Here is a 14,286-nt window from a genome sequence, read left to right as displayed (position 1 = left end):
CTCTACACTAAAAAGCTGTCCAGCACAGAATTTAAGTCACCCAAGGCAATACCTTGAAAGGTGCCAACAAGTGGGAATACTTGTGCTTCAGCTGTACTTCTCCCCTGACCAGCTCCCCAGAACTGCAGCTGTGAAGTCAATTCCCAGGTACAATTTGCAAAAACAACCCTAAAATGTTATGAGCTGGCAAACCACACATGTTTAATGAAGAGTAGTTTTACTGGACCGGTGGCCATTTCCCCCTGGTTCGCTTTCACAGCTGCAGCACTGACAGGAAACTTCAAGTCATTTTTCTTCCCTGAGAAGTTGCAAATACACAAGTGATGAAACAAGCTGCATTTTGTAATACAAAATAGAGGTCTTGCAAACTAAATGAACTGGGCTTTGGGGCTTGTGCTTAACTTCTTTATGCTTCTGAGTAAATGCAGTGCAATCTAAAATCCAGTATTCATCCTTTCAGAAGCACTTAATTGTAATTTTCACAGTACAAACATAACTTCTACATGGCCATGAGGATAAAAGAAATTCAGTTGATTTTATGCTACAGTAACCAAGAAAGAACCACAAAATAGCATCAATGCATGGTGCCTATAGCGTGTCTGTTCTATCTCACATAAAACAATTGGTGAAGGGACTAAAGCAGCATGTCACATGGTCTGGAAACTTGCTTTTAAAAAAGGGAGAGAGAAAGAGTGTATGCCACAATCCTCAAAAAATAGTAATGAATGGGCACATCAACAATTCCCCCAGAAGCTCAGCACAGCTATCCACCCTCCAAAGCCAAAACTAAATCTGAGTATCTCTCCTCTTCCAACAATACTCCTTGTTTCACACAGAAAATTACTGCATTATGTCCATTGGTATGTGTTGCAAAACAGGTGTCAGAACGTGTTCCAATGGTCCCTTATGTTCTACATGGACCACTGAGCAACCAAAAGGCTTGGTGCTATCTATGCAAGATAAAATGCTGTGTTTGCAGCTGTAGATGCCAAGTGTATAAGTAACAGGACACACACACAAAAAGTCTTACTTTAGTTTTCTCTGTGGATTTCATTCACTCAGACAAGTATGAACATCTACTGTAATCAAATGTTTAACAGAAATCCCCCTGCTTGTTTGCAGGTCCTTCCCAAACAAAGTTTGAAGTTGAAAGGCCTCTTATGAAGAGCTGGAACAAAGAGGCAAGGTCTGCCAGAAAGGAGGAGGAGGTGTGTGAGGGAAGGGGGTCAAGTATTTTGATATTTGAAGTAGACTCCATCTCCCAAAGCCTGCTGTCCCAGTTGTACCAATCCAGAGGGGGTCTGCTAAAGATGCACTGATCGTAAATACTGCATCTGGTCTTCCCAGGGATGGTAATGCATTCAAAGTAGAGCCATTCTGACCACGAGCAGCACTGCTGGATTAAGACCATAAAAACCTTTTTTGAATTCTGGGCTCCAGGAATGAGATAAGACTCTCAGAAGTAAGAGAAATGAGTGAGAGCAGCCCTAAGTGACCCAGACCCTGCAATAAAAATAGGAAGCAGAGTTCTTTGTCACATCCCTGCCCATCATGCAGACTGCCTGCTACCACACTGGGGAATGGGGAAACACAGTGACCCTTCTCACTTCTCCCATGATTGTAAGACAAATTCACAACTTATTTTTAGTAAAATGAACTGACAATTTAATTCCTTCTGCTGTCCAACACCATTTTTCACTGCTGACAAGAAAAAACTGAAAATCATCCAAGCCCTAGGTATCAGAGAATCATTCCAATTTATCAGTAAAATTAAGGACTTATTAAACTGCCCTTAAAAAAAAACCTACCCCTAAACAAAAGACAGGGAGGAAAAAGAAAACAGTCAGATTCAGATATCTGGCACTAACCCTGTCTGAAAGGGGCCTCACTAGCACATACATTCCCCCGTGCACTGCGTGCTCCAGATTGCAAAGCATGTTCCAAAATACTGGGGAGTGAGACATAATCTAAATTAATTTTTAAAACAGCAAATAATTTCTGTGATTTTTTTTTTCACTGAAGTAGGATTTACAAAGTCTTCTTACAAGTGTAAAACCGTGACTAAATTTAGAGAGCACGTTTAAATGGACTAAAAACACACAGATGCTTTTGTTGCAAGGAATCTATTTTGTAAAATAACTTAATTTTAAATTCTAATATAAAAGCTTTCATGTAAGAAAAGTTGTGTTGCAAAAGACACAAATAAATTACCAGCACACAGTACACAGGAATGTGTAATGGCACTCTTGTTATACAGCGTGAGGGAGTTCTGAAAACCTTGTCAAACTTCATTAAGAGGAATGTTATGCTTATTCAAAATTACTAAAACATTCCAGGCTTTTTTGACTGTCCTTTGCAATAAAGCAAACCTATTAGCAGTACATTATAGCTGAGATGGCAAGAATTTGCTAATGGTTTCATGCTGATTAAGCACCAGGCAGTGAGCAGTGCCCAGCCCTCCCCCGTGCTGCTGAATTCCAACTCCAGAGCTCAGCATTCAGAGGATCAGCTGGAGCCCCCATCCTTTGGAGAATGTTCTCATTGAAACTGCAAGTGTCATGAAGTATGGCAGCACTGTCTGCCAAGCTGTCAGGGGGAAAAATGCTTTAAAGGACAGGTATGTTTGCTTGAGTATATAGCAATGCTCTGCACACGAAGCTGCTCTTGAAAGCTGGTGTTCATCTGCGGAAAACACAGGTGGAATGGAAGCTGAACTTTCTGGGAGTCTCAAGAGAAAAATTAATTAATAATTAATGTATTTTGAATTACTGGATACACTAATACTTGGCTGTTGATTTCTGTGTTGTTTTTCAGCGAGATTTCCACTGAGCTCATATAAAAAGGTGAATTATGCAAGTGCAGGCATTGTAGGAGCTCTGGAGTCCAGGTCCCACGAGGGTCTGTAGAGTAACAGTGCTGAAAGCTGATCAGTCCACTGCCCAGAGAGCCTTCAGCAGCACTGCTGGCAGTGCCAGGGCTTATCCTGCTGGATGACTGTTAAGATTCTGCTGTTCAGCCAGATTTAGTATAACAGCTATATTAAAGATAAAAAGCTTATTGGGAAAATTTAAGTGCCTGAATAGGCTTTAGGCTAACATTGCTCCAAATGCTTTTGTCTTCACAAGAGCAGTAATTGAGTATGGAGGGTGATTAGCTCTATCTCCTAAATAACACTTACTGGAAGCGTTAGCTGTGCATTTCTGATTGCCACTGAAATGGGGATTAGAGGACAGGCAAACTAGCTGGCACAGCAACAGTGCAGCAATCATAACAAAACCTCCAGTGAAGCCTCAAGATGAGCCTTGCAGCCATAAATCCCCTCAGAGGAATGCAGGGAGATGTTAAACTGCTAAACTCTGCTGAGAACACCTACTTTCCATTTTAGCATTTGGATTCATCTATTTTGAGCAGAACCTGAAGGTTTATGCCCCCTTTTGCCACAGCAGTGCAGAGGTTTGGGCCATACTGGCTGGCACACCATGACAAAATGCATCTGGTAGCTGCAAGAAGTTACAAGTATCAATTTTTTTATAAAGTCACTTGTCATAAATCATGCCTTTATTGATATGCTTACTATAATGCATTAATATGAGAAGATCCTTCAATGTGAAGAAGATTCAGACCAAGAAGCTGTTTGATATGGTTTTGATGGCTTTTCATAGGCTTCTTTCTCCACATAAACCTTCCCTCATAAAGACCAAAGCTTAGAGATTACACAAAAACCATTTTCCACACTATTCAAATTCTTTAACATATTTAAACAATTTCAGCTAACAAGTAATCTTTTAAATTAAAATTAAGCATCATTCTCCCACTTACTCATTTATCCCATTATTAAAATAGATAATCGAAAATTATTTTAAAAATCTAAATCCATTTTCACCTGGCAGATTTCAAAGAATGGTCACCATGTTAGACTTTCCTGTCTTTAAAACCCACTAGTCCCTGTATTAGATTTTCCTTTATTAAATCTGTATTCAGATCCAGTATCCTCTCACATGTTTACTGTGTAACACTGAATATAATTAGTGGGTTCTATGACAGACAGCAAGACTTTTTTTACAAGGTGCAAGACAAAGTCACTGTATAAGGACTTAAGAGAGGAGATTACAATTTCATTTTCAAAGGAGTCTTTGGTATTTTAGGACACTGCATTTCTTTGGGATCCTCCCAGTCTCCTAGCATATTGGAATGGGACATTCACCAGCCTGCCCCTTAACGCAAAAAGAAATAGATGGGAAAAATACTTAACATTAAAATGAATATATTTTTGGTTTTTCCAGTACTTTGCATGTGTTTTGTGTTTAAAACTCCTCTGACCAGGAAAAGTACCTCTGATTTTGGCACTTATGGAAATGAAGTTCACAGCTCCACTAGAGAAGTACTTTAAAAATAAATTCCCATTATAAGTTGGGCTCTTAACAGGCTCTTTATATATTGTCACCTCCAGTATACATAAGTATTTGGCTGTTTAGTTTGCATGTTGAAATTTCTAAATAAACCATAAAAATCCCACATATATTGGCATCTGTCATTTATACTGGAGGGGAGAGAGATATAAAGAATTAAGACAAAATGTCACAAGGGTTTCTAAATTCCCAAGACACCGCCTCTATTCTCAAGACAATGTACGTGCTACAGCACACAAGCAAAACTCTGAGGTTTTGTTAGGGCTGCTTGAACCCCCTCAATCTCATGTATTTTAATGACTTAGGACAAAGAATGCCTCCTATTACATCACGTATAACATTTCTTTCTGGTAATGAAGGATAACAGAAAGCCAAGTCTCATGCCAGAGAAGACATACAGAGAACATTAGGTCAAGACTTTGGTTTAAATTTTTGCCTTAAAAGACGTAATAGGATGAGCAAAATAAGTGTTATCAGTTAGCATATTTATATATTTATGAGGTGTTTCAAATTTTGAGCAGAGCAGGAATATTGCCCTTGATAGCTGTTTAAGACCACACAAAAAAGAAGCCTGTACATAACTGTGCCATGGTGCTTCTAACATATTTTTAATTTTCAAATTTAACTGAGCTAGAACAGGCTGTGATCACTCCAGTTTTAACACTGGGATTCTGTTCTGCAAAAGTAGACTGAATAGCAGGAGGAACATTTTTAGGAATATATCCAACCCACTGTCCCTAACTTTAAAAAGTTAGAGATTTTTTAAGATCACTTTTGAGGGCTTTTTAAAATGCTAAAGCCAAGTACACAATTGTACAGACTTTTCTCAAAATTCCCAAAATACCCAGCAAGAGACTGTATGTACTGCTTACAGCAGAATTAAACAAAGCAATAAAATTCTCATGGGAACCTCAACCAGGTTGCATCTTTTTTTTCCCTCTCTACAACTACTGAAAATAGAAGTATTTGTTCTTTGACTGTATTTCTTAGTCTGTTTCTCTCTACTTGCAGACAGTTTGTTGGCACCCAGTGTAAGGACAGAAAGCATGAAACACTCAGCCATGCATTTCTGCAGTTTTTCTTCCTCTTTATTTTCCTTAGACTAGCAAGAATGTCTTTCATTTCCAATAACAGCTATTTCTGCAAATCAGTATCTAGAAAAAGAAGTGTACATTTTTCACTGAATTTTGTTTCAACATGAAAATGTTAAATTAACTTCCACTTTAAATGCAACTTCCACTTTACTTCAATGCATATTAAACCAGCAATTTTTGTTTCAGATTTTGTTTTAAGAAGATATAAAAAGACTGAGTATTTGTGGAATTTTATTTACTTTATAATTCTGAGGCTGCACTCAAGCAGATCCATCCATACCAAGGGCAACACAGAAGGCTGGCTCGGGGTTCAAGTCACCATTTAACATTCAACATAATACCTTGAGAAGCAAAGCAGCAGTTTATGGATAGACAGTAATGATATGAGAGAAGAATAAGCACACACAATTCCTGAGACCGTCTATGGGCACAGAATTTAAATACAGCCCTTCAAGCTACTTTCCTCAGAAAATTGACTGCAAAGAAAGAATTTGTCAACGTAGTACCATCTCAGCACAATGTTCACTTCAATTGTTTTAACAAACAGCACACCAAAGACCTGCAGCAGCTGGAAAAAGCTGTTTTACAGCCCTCACAATGCTGTACAGGGAATCATCAGTTCTTAGGTTTGGACACAATCTGCTGAGGCTTTAAAGATTTGCAAAACAAGAAAAGAATAAGAGTTCAGAGCTAGATTTTTAGCATAACACTCAGGATTTGGATTTTTCTGGTTTTCCATAAAAGAAAAAAAACACAAGTTTTTCTAAGTTGTGCTCAAATGATAGTTACAGTAGCAACTTCTGAACTAACAAAAAGCAAAAATGGATGCAATACAGTTTTTACATATATAATTAACTGAAAAGCAAGCAAAACTTGAAAATAAAATTTACACCTTGGTGAAGCACAACCCACAACTTTGTGAAACACCGAGACAGGTCTCTCTTTGAGACTGAAGCATGGAAGAACAAAAAGAAAAACTATCTCAAGTTGAGCATCCCTCACCCTGGGTCTCCTCAGGCACGACATGAGCACAACCCTTCAGGCTGGCAAAGGCAAGAATGAAAGCAAGGGAAGAGGGAGGCTGGAGCTTTTACTGGGGAGGCTGCAGTGGGTGACTGTGAGGAGCTCAGTGAGAGAGGGACAGGGGGACAGGGGGACAGAGGGACAGAGGGACAGAGGGACAGAGGGACAGAGGGACAGAGGGACAGAGGGACAGAGGGACAGAGGGACAGAGGGACAGAGGGACAGAGGGACAGAGGGACAGGGCTGTGTGACCAGCAGGCCCCTGGCAGGGCCACGCTGCCTCTCCCCACGCTCCTGCTCCCTGCCTAAGGCAAGGCAGCCACAGAGCCTGGCTGTGAAAAGCTCTCCTGGGAGGAAGCACTGCAGGCCCCTGGCATAGCTGGTGGGCACCAGCAGCATGGGGGAACACATCCTCCAGCAGGAAAAGCACACAGCCTCAGGGAAGCATGAAAATGCCATTACAAGTTAGAGTGCAGCACCCAGGAGGGATTAACACAGCAAAGGCACAGCCAGGACAAATGGACTTATCTGGATGGCAGAAAATGACAGTGCTGATGAGTACATCTCCTGAAGCTGTTGTGAGAAAGCTTGAGGTTGGTAGTCACACTATATGAGGTGCAAATCAAGATCAAAGGGCTATCAGGAAACAGAACAGCTGTCCCTGTTTTTTTATATCTCATATATACAGAGAACATGGGTACATAGATATACACCCACACACATACAGAGTTCCCCGTGCCTAAAGCACAATGCAGCTATTCATGACAAGCATCTATTTTAGCTTTTCCAGTTGGATGAAGATACCCAAGAATTGACAAGGATAGTGCCAAGCATGTTGATAAATCTTCAGTGGTGGGAGCTGGGGGAAGGAGGGAAATACACCTGCATTCAATTTCAATAGGAAAAGCAGTCAAATCAAAGTCACTCAAGAACTTCATTTACTGTTGCAACACTCGTGCAGGATGAAGCTTTTTCTAAATACCTAAAAGACAAACAATAGTTATGTGCAACACTTTCTGTAACATTTCTGTGGTACCATGAATCGTTTCCAAACAATATCCTGGTGATCTTTCAAGCTCTCTAGAAAATAAAGGAACAAGCAATATTACTAGATATGTTGAACAACCAGCTGAGAGTCCAGAAAGTTTGCTAACTGTATTTTTGTTTTTATCAGACATAACATTTTATTACAGTATTGCATAAGCACGCTTGTTGCCTGAGTCCCATCACATCAGTGACAGTAAAAAGGCAAGTGTGTCCTCGAGTCCTTCACATCTGCTGACTTTGCACCAGACTGTGACTATCCAGGCTGCCATAAAGGAGCTCCTTACAGGCCAGTGACACACTCGTGACAACACTGCCCAGGCCAGCACCACCACCTCCCTGCAGCACTGGAAATAAATATTTGTAGAGCCAGGTGGTGATGGGAGCAGCAAAGTGATACAGCTGAACGACAATCCACAAAAGCAAAAGATGGCAACTGTGTACACTACACGCCAGCAGAAAACAGACATAAAACTCTGCTCTTCAGCACTGCATTTAAACAAAATACAAGGAAGTTACTTAAATTTAACTAGATGATCTAAAGATCATCCAGAAGCCTTAGGTAAACTAATTTAAAAGGGAATAATTAAAACTATATTATTTAAATTCAAAATGTAATACGCAATTTCAGATTTAAAATAGGAGTCCAAGTTTCTAATCATTATTTTGATTATAAGCAGAAGGTGAGGCCAGATAATTTAACATCAAAACTCAACATAAGCAATAACCTAGATTCATTCAGACAGCTCCTCAACTTCTAGCCTTCATTTACAAAACTTATCAGATGGAAAACTAGAATGTATTAAAATACAGACTCCAAACATCTATGGCATTCTTCACAGCATCATTGTACACAAGCTCCAAATCTCAGTCAAAAGAGTTTACGAACTCTTAGGACAAACTATCAAAAGATGGGGGGAAAATATATCAGAATTGCCTCCTTTTCAAGATGAGAGAGGCCAGCAACTGCATGTTATTTCGAATACAGAAACACCAAGAAATTTGCATTCTGTATTTTCGTTCTGCACCATTTCCTACTACTGACATTCTCTATGCTTGTTTGAATACCTCTCTGCACTAACCTAGCACTTTCATATCTACCAGAATAGAACTACAACCTAATAGAAACCTACTGTTTTTCCCAAGAGCTAGGTCAGGAGACCTTTTAAGGTAGGCTGAAATCAACATTTATACAAATATTCTAACAGTATGTTGTCCAGTTACTCACAATCACAGAAGTCATTTGAAAATCCTCAGTTCTTAGTATCCTGAAAGACTGTTTTGTCCAGAAGTATTGTCCTCAGTTTAAGAACAAAATCCCTATAAAGGCAAAACCCATTTGTCTCTATCGTTTTTAAAGCAAACATACCTGGCAAGGCATGTCAGAGACATATCAGCTGCTTGGGTACTAGATATGCACAGATTTTGCTTGCCTTTTTTTAAACACAAACGTCTACTATTCCAGAGAGCTGCCTAAAAAAAGGGAAAAAAGTGTTTTGCATTTTATTCTACAGAGTCATACGTTCCCTGATGTTTTGTCACACTGCTGTGAAACAAATGATACTTTCTTTAGGATTCTACAGAATAACAGCACCTTTGTTCTATAGGCAAGCACTGCAATATTCAACAACTGCCTAGATTGTAACCAGGTAAAGACATAGCAAAAGCAATTGTTTGTACCCAGAGTTATGTGAGAGAACAAGAAATGATCAAATATTCTCAAAACAGTCTCAAGCAGAGTTTTACCTATTACAGTCCTTTCTGTGTCTGGTGGTTCCCTACTTCAAATGACAGAAGCACTGCCAAAGAGAAAGCAGCTGGAGATGCTGGGGACTTGCTCTTTCAGCTTAGGCAGCAGTGAGACAAATTCCTTTTCCTAGGGCTGCTTTCCTTTTAAAGCATTTACTCCACCATCCCTAAAGACTCTGTCATCACCCTGCTGAGGCTGGCACCTGGCACGAATTCAAAAGAAAAGGCAGGGGACAGCATGCACCAAAATTCACACATTGCACACTAGAAATTACACTTTTCTATGTAAAAACAGAAAAATCAATTCCATATTATGACTATTATTCCTTAGGCAGTGCAGCTTGAGCTTCATTTGAGCTAGGAAGTAATTCTACCAGGATAAAAGCCACAGGTTTATTCATCTAAATCAGTGCCTTCAAAGTTCCACTTCATCATTTTCTGCATGAAATTAGGGTAAATAGGGGTACAAGAGTCAAAAGACTGTGTTGGCACTTGCAGAATTTGACAGTGCACAAGGTGTTTGTTTCAAGTCTGAGAGCACAACACAAAGCTGCATGTACCAAGTAGATCTGTAGCTTACTGAGCTGAGCATTCCAACACCAGTATCAGAACAAGCCACTCAACTAAAACCAACCTGTCTCACAGGTCGTGATTTTCTGACAACTGCCTCACACAGATAACAGTGGTGCTTGCTGTTTATTTTTTTAAGGAAGCTCAATCTGATTTGCAGCAGGGATGTGCAGAGGAGCATATGGGATGTAGGCAGTGTTTGTGGAACACAAGGGTTGCTCATTTTAGGGCACCTAAATCCAGATTTACTCACCTGGACCGAGAGGGAGAACTATCAGCAACCTGAATTACATATGAAAACCACAGAGGCTGAGCTGATCACAAACAGCAGCACTGTAAAGTGAAACTATCCATACCTATTGACACTGCCTAGGGAAAAAAAAAACAACCCACATACACAAAACCAGCCAGGAAAAATATTCCTTAATATTATCTGTCCAGAACCCTTGAGTTATTAACATAATGCAGCAAACATTTCAAGCTGCTTACAAAGCTCTAGCAGCAGCTATTGAAATCCCGGAAAAAAATATTAAAATAATGTTTTAGAAAACTCCTTAAATTATAAAGCTTTTAGTTCCTTGTCATTGAAAGTTATTCTTCACCTCATTATAATGTGCATATTTCAGCATTTAACATCATTAGAATAACAAATGCTGTTTTTAAGAAGGTAAGAGACTAAAGGATGGTACTTAAAACATAATTCAAGCTACTACATTATACATATCACCATGAATCTGCAAACATGTTCAGGTTTATTAAGAAAAAAAATCTATGCTTCCTTCATACTGTCAAATTACTCATCTCTTGGACAAATGAATGAAATTTTAAAAAATAACATGAAATTTTTTATCATAAAAGTAAACTGATTTTGTGGCCAGCAAAACAGTGATAGCCATTTATTTAAGAGGTTTAATGTTTGACCAGCAAGGCAGTCTAACACTAATAACCTGCCACCAGTCTTTCAACTAAATGACAAAGCCAAGAACACCAAGATCTCCAGAAGATATGCTGACATCCACAGAAATGGAAAATATTTCGTTTTCCTGACTAAAAAGTTACTGCAATCCCACAGAAATTGCAAAGGCAAGACAGAAAGAGCTCTTTAAGATCTTTACTACTCAGAATTAATCAAAGCAAAACAGCCATCCTAGTGATAATCCCCTTTAGTGCTTCACAGTTTATGCAATAGTCAATTACTAAAGAGGATGAAAGACAGAACAATCTTTGCAAATAGGTCACTGTCTATATTTATAATGATTAAAACCAACCTGCTGCTAAAAGTAACTTTTAATAAGCATAAAAAGTCACATATAGACAGTGCCATGTATTTACTCTTAAATACATTCTATGTCTCCCATGACAAAAGAGGAGGTAACATGCATCAGAAACAAAGTTATTTCCCATAGGTTATCCATTAGCATTGCCAAAAGCAGATTTTAATTTCTGTCTGTAATTTTATCATAAAGTATCATCCTCAAAGATATCACCTAAACATTCTTAACATGATCTCTGAACTTATCCGACTCTCCCTGTCTGCACACCTTCTCTCTCAAAACTTGGTAAGAAGGGAAGCATTGCCTAGGGTGCTTTTTAAAGACCACTTTTAATGTCTTCTCCTTTTGCTTCAGCTTTTCCTGCCTGTTTAGGCATGCCTGAACGTGTAAGTCCTTTTTTTTTATTCTTTTTTTACTTCAGAACAATTACCTAGGTCTCTGCTTCTACTGCATACTGCTCAGACATCCCATCTGCTTCTTTCAAGTACTGTCCATATCTGCTAAAGAATCACTCAGAACTTTCCTTCTTCCCCGTATCCTTGGCCTCCCTGAGGAATACTTTTGCCCTTTCCTTGGGATCAGAACATGACACCTGACACCATTTTCCTAAAATTTTATTGAACTTCATTGATTCTCACAGCTTTGAGTGCCACCATTGTCTCGGTGATTCTTACACCCAGCTGTGCATTCACTCAAACCATTTCATTCAGTTCCAATTCAACTGCAGTTACTGTCAACACCAGAGATTTAAATCTGGTTAAACTGAAGCTTGTTCCCTCTCAAGCCCTACTTCCTCTAATTACCTCCAGCCTCCCACAGTTCAAGTCCATAAACTAACCTATGGTTCTTACAATGCCTTATCCACCAGAGTGGCAACCAACAGTTGTCATTTCTTTGCATAAAATGTCAAAAATGTTCATTATCCAGTCCTGATGTTTCTCTCGACCAAACCCCTTGCTACATCTTCATTAGCAAATACTTCTGCTCACACTGCCACCTCTCTGTCCTTCACTGCACATATTCCATCTGCTAAAAAATCCTTCCTTTTTGCATTACTTTGGAGGCTCTGGATCTTCCAGTATTTCCACAGCCAGCAAGCCTATGACTTCAAGACTGTACAGCTGCAGAACCAGCACTTCATTACTGGAAAGGAGGAGGATAATCTTCAGAGAATAATGTAACCACTTCTTAGAAAGATCTCACAAGAGAAGCATTCTTCTATATCTCATATATTTGTACTCAAGGACAGTGAAAACACATTGAAGGTCAGGCTAAAGCTGAATGCTATCACCTTAACACCACCAAAAAATTACTGACATGAAGGCATTATTAAGGTAATTCTAGCTTCTAATCTTACAAATTTAAGAGAAAACACCTGTAGCTTAGAGTTTATTATAATGCAGACTGCATAAAACTGAACTCCACAGCAGGCAGGGGAGGGAGAAGCAGTCAGTCTTGTGAAGTGAAATCCTGTTTGTGCGTGAAAGCCAGGAACTTGATGTTCTCACTACAGACTAAGAGCAATAAAAACAGCTTTCTGAGCCATTACTTTCTACACAGCTGATTTCTACTAAACAATGCTCATTATTGAAAGAATTCTAAAAAAACTGCCAAGCTGTTCCAGTGAGGAGAAGGCTGGCATTCTGAACATCTAGACTGAGCTAACGGTGACATCAGTTCTACCACTGCTTTAATCCCCACGGCTACTAAATGTCAAACATTTTCATTGTATTTAAAGAGCTTGCAATTGTGCACCAAGTTTAAGTTACAAAATAAGATTAAGTTACAAAATAAGGCAAACTGCAAGGCATAGCAAGCATCCACACTCTTGTTGCCCAAGATTCTCATAATGGCAAGTGAAACTGCCAAGCATTTTCCACAGCCAAAATGTCGTATTTTTAGCATTTGTTATTCTTAAACACTGAAAACTCCCCCCCTTCAGACCTCCCATAACACAGTGTCTACAATACATGCATTGCTGCCCCACTCAAATATAAATTTATAAATCAGTTGTAGCATTGAATAAAGTATAAGGGGGAGAGGGAAGAATGGTGAAAAGATTAAGTGTCACTGCATCAAGAGGCACAAAGTCCAGTGGAAACTGAGCTGCAGCCCATATATTTATTATTGACAAAAGACACCCATGTAATATTAATTCCATCTGCTTTAGAGAAGGAAATGCATCAAATTATAGTAAACACCAAAGAAGGAACTGTCCTACCATGTAATATAAATTCTAATGTAGTAAACTATTTCAAGTAGGATATACTTTCTAAACATTCCTTGGTATTTTCATAATTTGTTTGGCAATTGATTAATATGGCCGTAACATGCCAACACACACTTCTAAAATAAATATCCAGTAATCACTTTATCGTGCCAGGTTATGAGTGGTTCACATCAACTACACTGAGCTAGGGCAGTGCTATAAAGTGCAAGAAAGTTCATGGATTCTCACACTGCATAGGAAAGATATTACTGAATAAATTAAATTCAGTAATCCCATTCATTCCACAATATTTGTGGGAGGGGTGATGAAGTTAAAACTAACATAAAATATACAAATATTAGAGACGTGATGTCCCATACCTATAGAAATTCTGAATATCAAGAATGAGGCCAAGAACATAGTAGGATATTGAAAACTACAGATTCTACATATTACAATAAATATACATACACACAGTTCAAGACTCTGTAATTCACCTAATCAATCTTGTATCTTTAAGATCTTCCCATGCTGACTCGTTCCTAAGCAGCTTTGTCTTCATTGTTCCTTATTAGCAAAGTACTGATTCACAGCTCTCAGTGGTAAAACTTTTCATGTCTAAAGTTAGCATCAAGTTTGATTTGAGATACTCTGGTACTCTGAACACATGCTGCCAAGTGGGATTTACTGTAACAATCAGTTTTTATCCAAGCAAAAACAGTTTCACACTATAGATTAAGTTCTAGAGCAGGGAGCTTTGAACAGAATTTAAAATAATTTAACATGTCCCTAAAGAAAGATGGGGAAGGCAAGTGTGAGGTGGGGGAATTATCTACATACACACATATATAAATATATAACTATGTGTATGCACACATACATCACTGGTTTAAGAGCAAACCTGGATTACAACA

The 14,286-nt window shown here is 38.8% G+C and overlaps 1 protein-coding gene across 7 annotated transcripts in view; it reads right to left on the bottom strand.

Annotated features, from left to right (window-relative positions):
- Positions 1-14,286, bottom strand: part of ARHGAP12 (Rho GTPase activating protein 12) — a 75,510-nt gene that overhangs the window by 53,930 nt on the left and 7,294 nt on the right. The window lies entirely within an intron of this gene.

Source organism: Agelaius tricolor, unplaced genomic scaffold, assembly GCF_023055355.1.
Source record: "Agelaius tricolor isolate 1412-34295 unplaced genomic scaffold, bAgeTri1.0.p SCAF_6, whole genome shotgun sequence".
NCBI lineage: Eukaryota > Metazoa > Chordata > Aves > Passeriformes > Icteridae > Agelaius > Agelaius tricolor.
The sequence above is the reverse complement of the archived record's forward strand: the minus strand, read 5'-3'. Positions and strand labels throughout refer to the sequence as shown.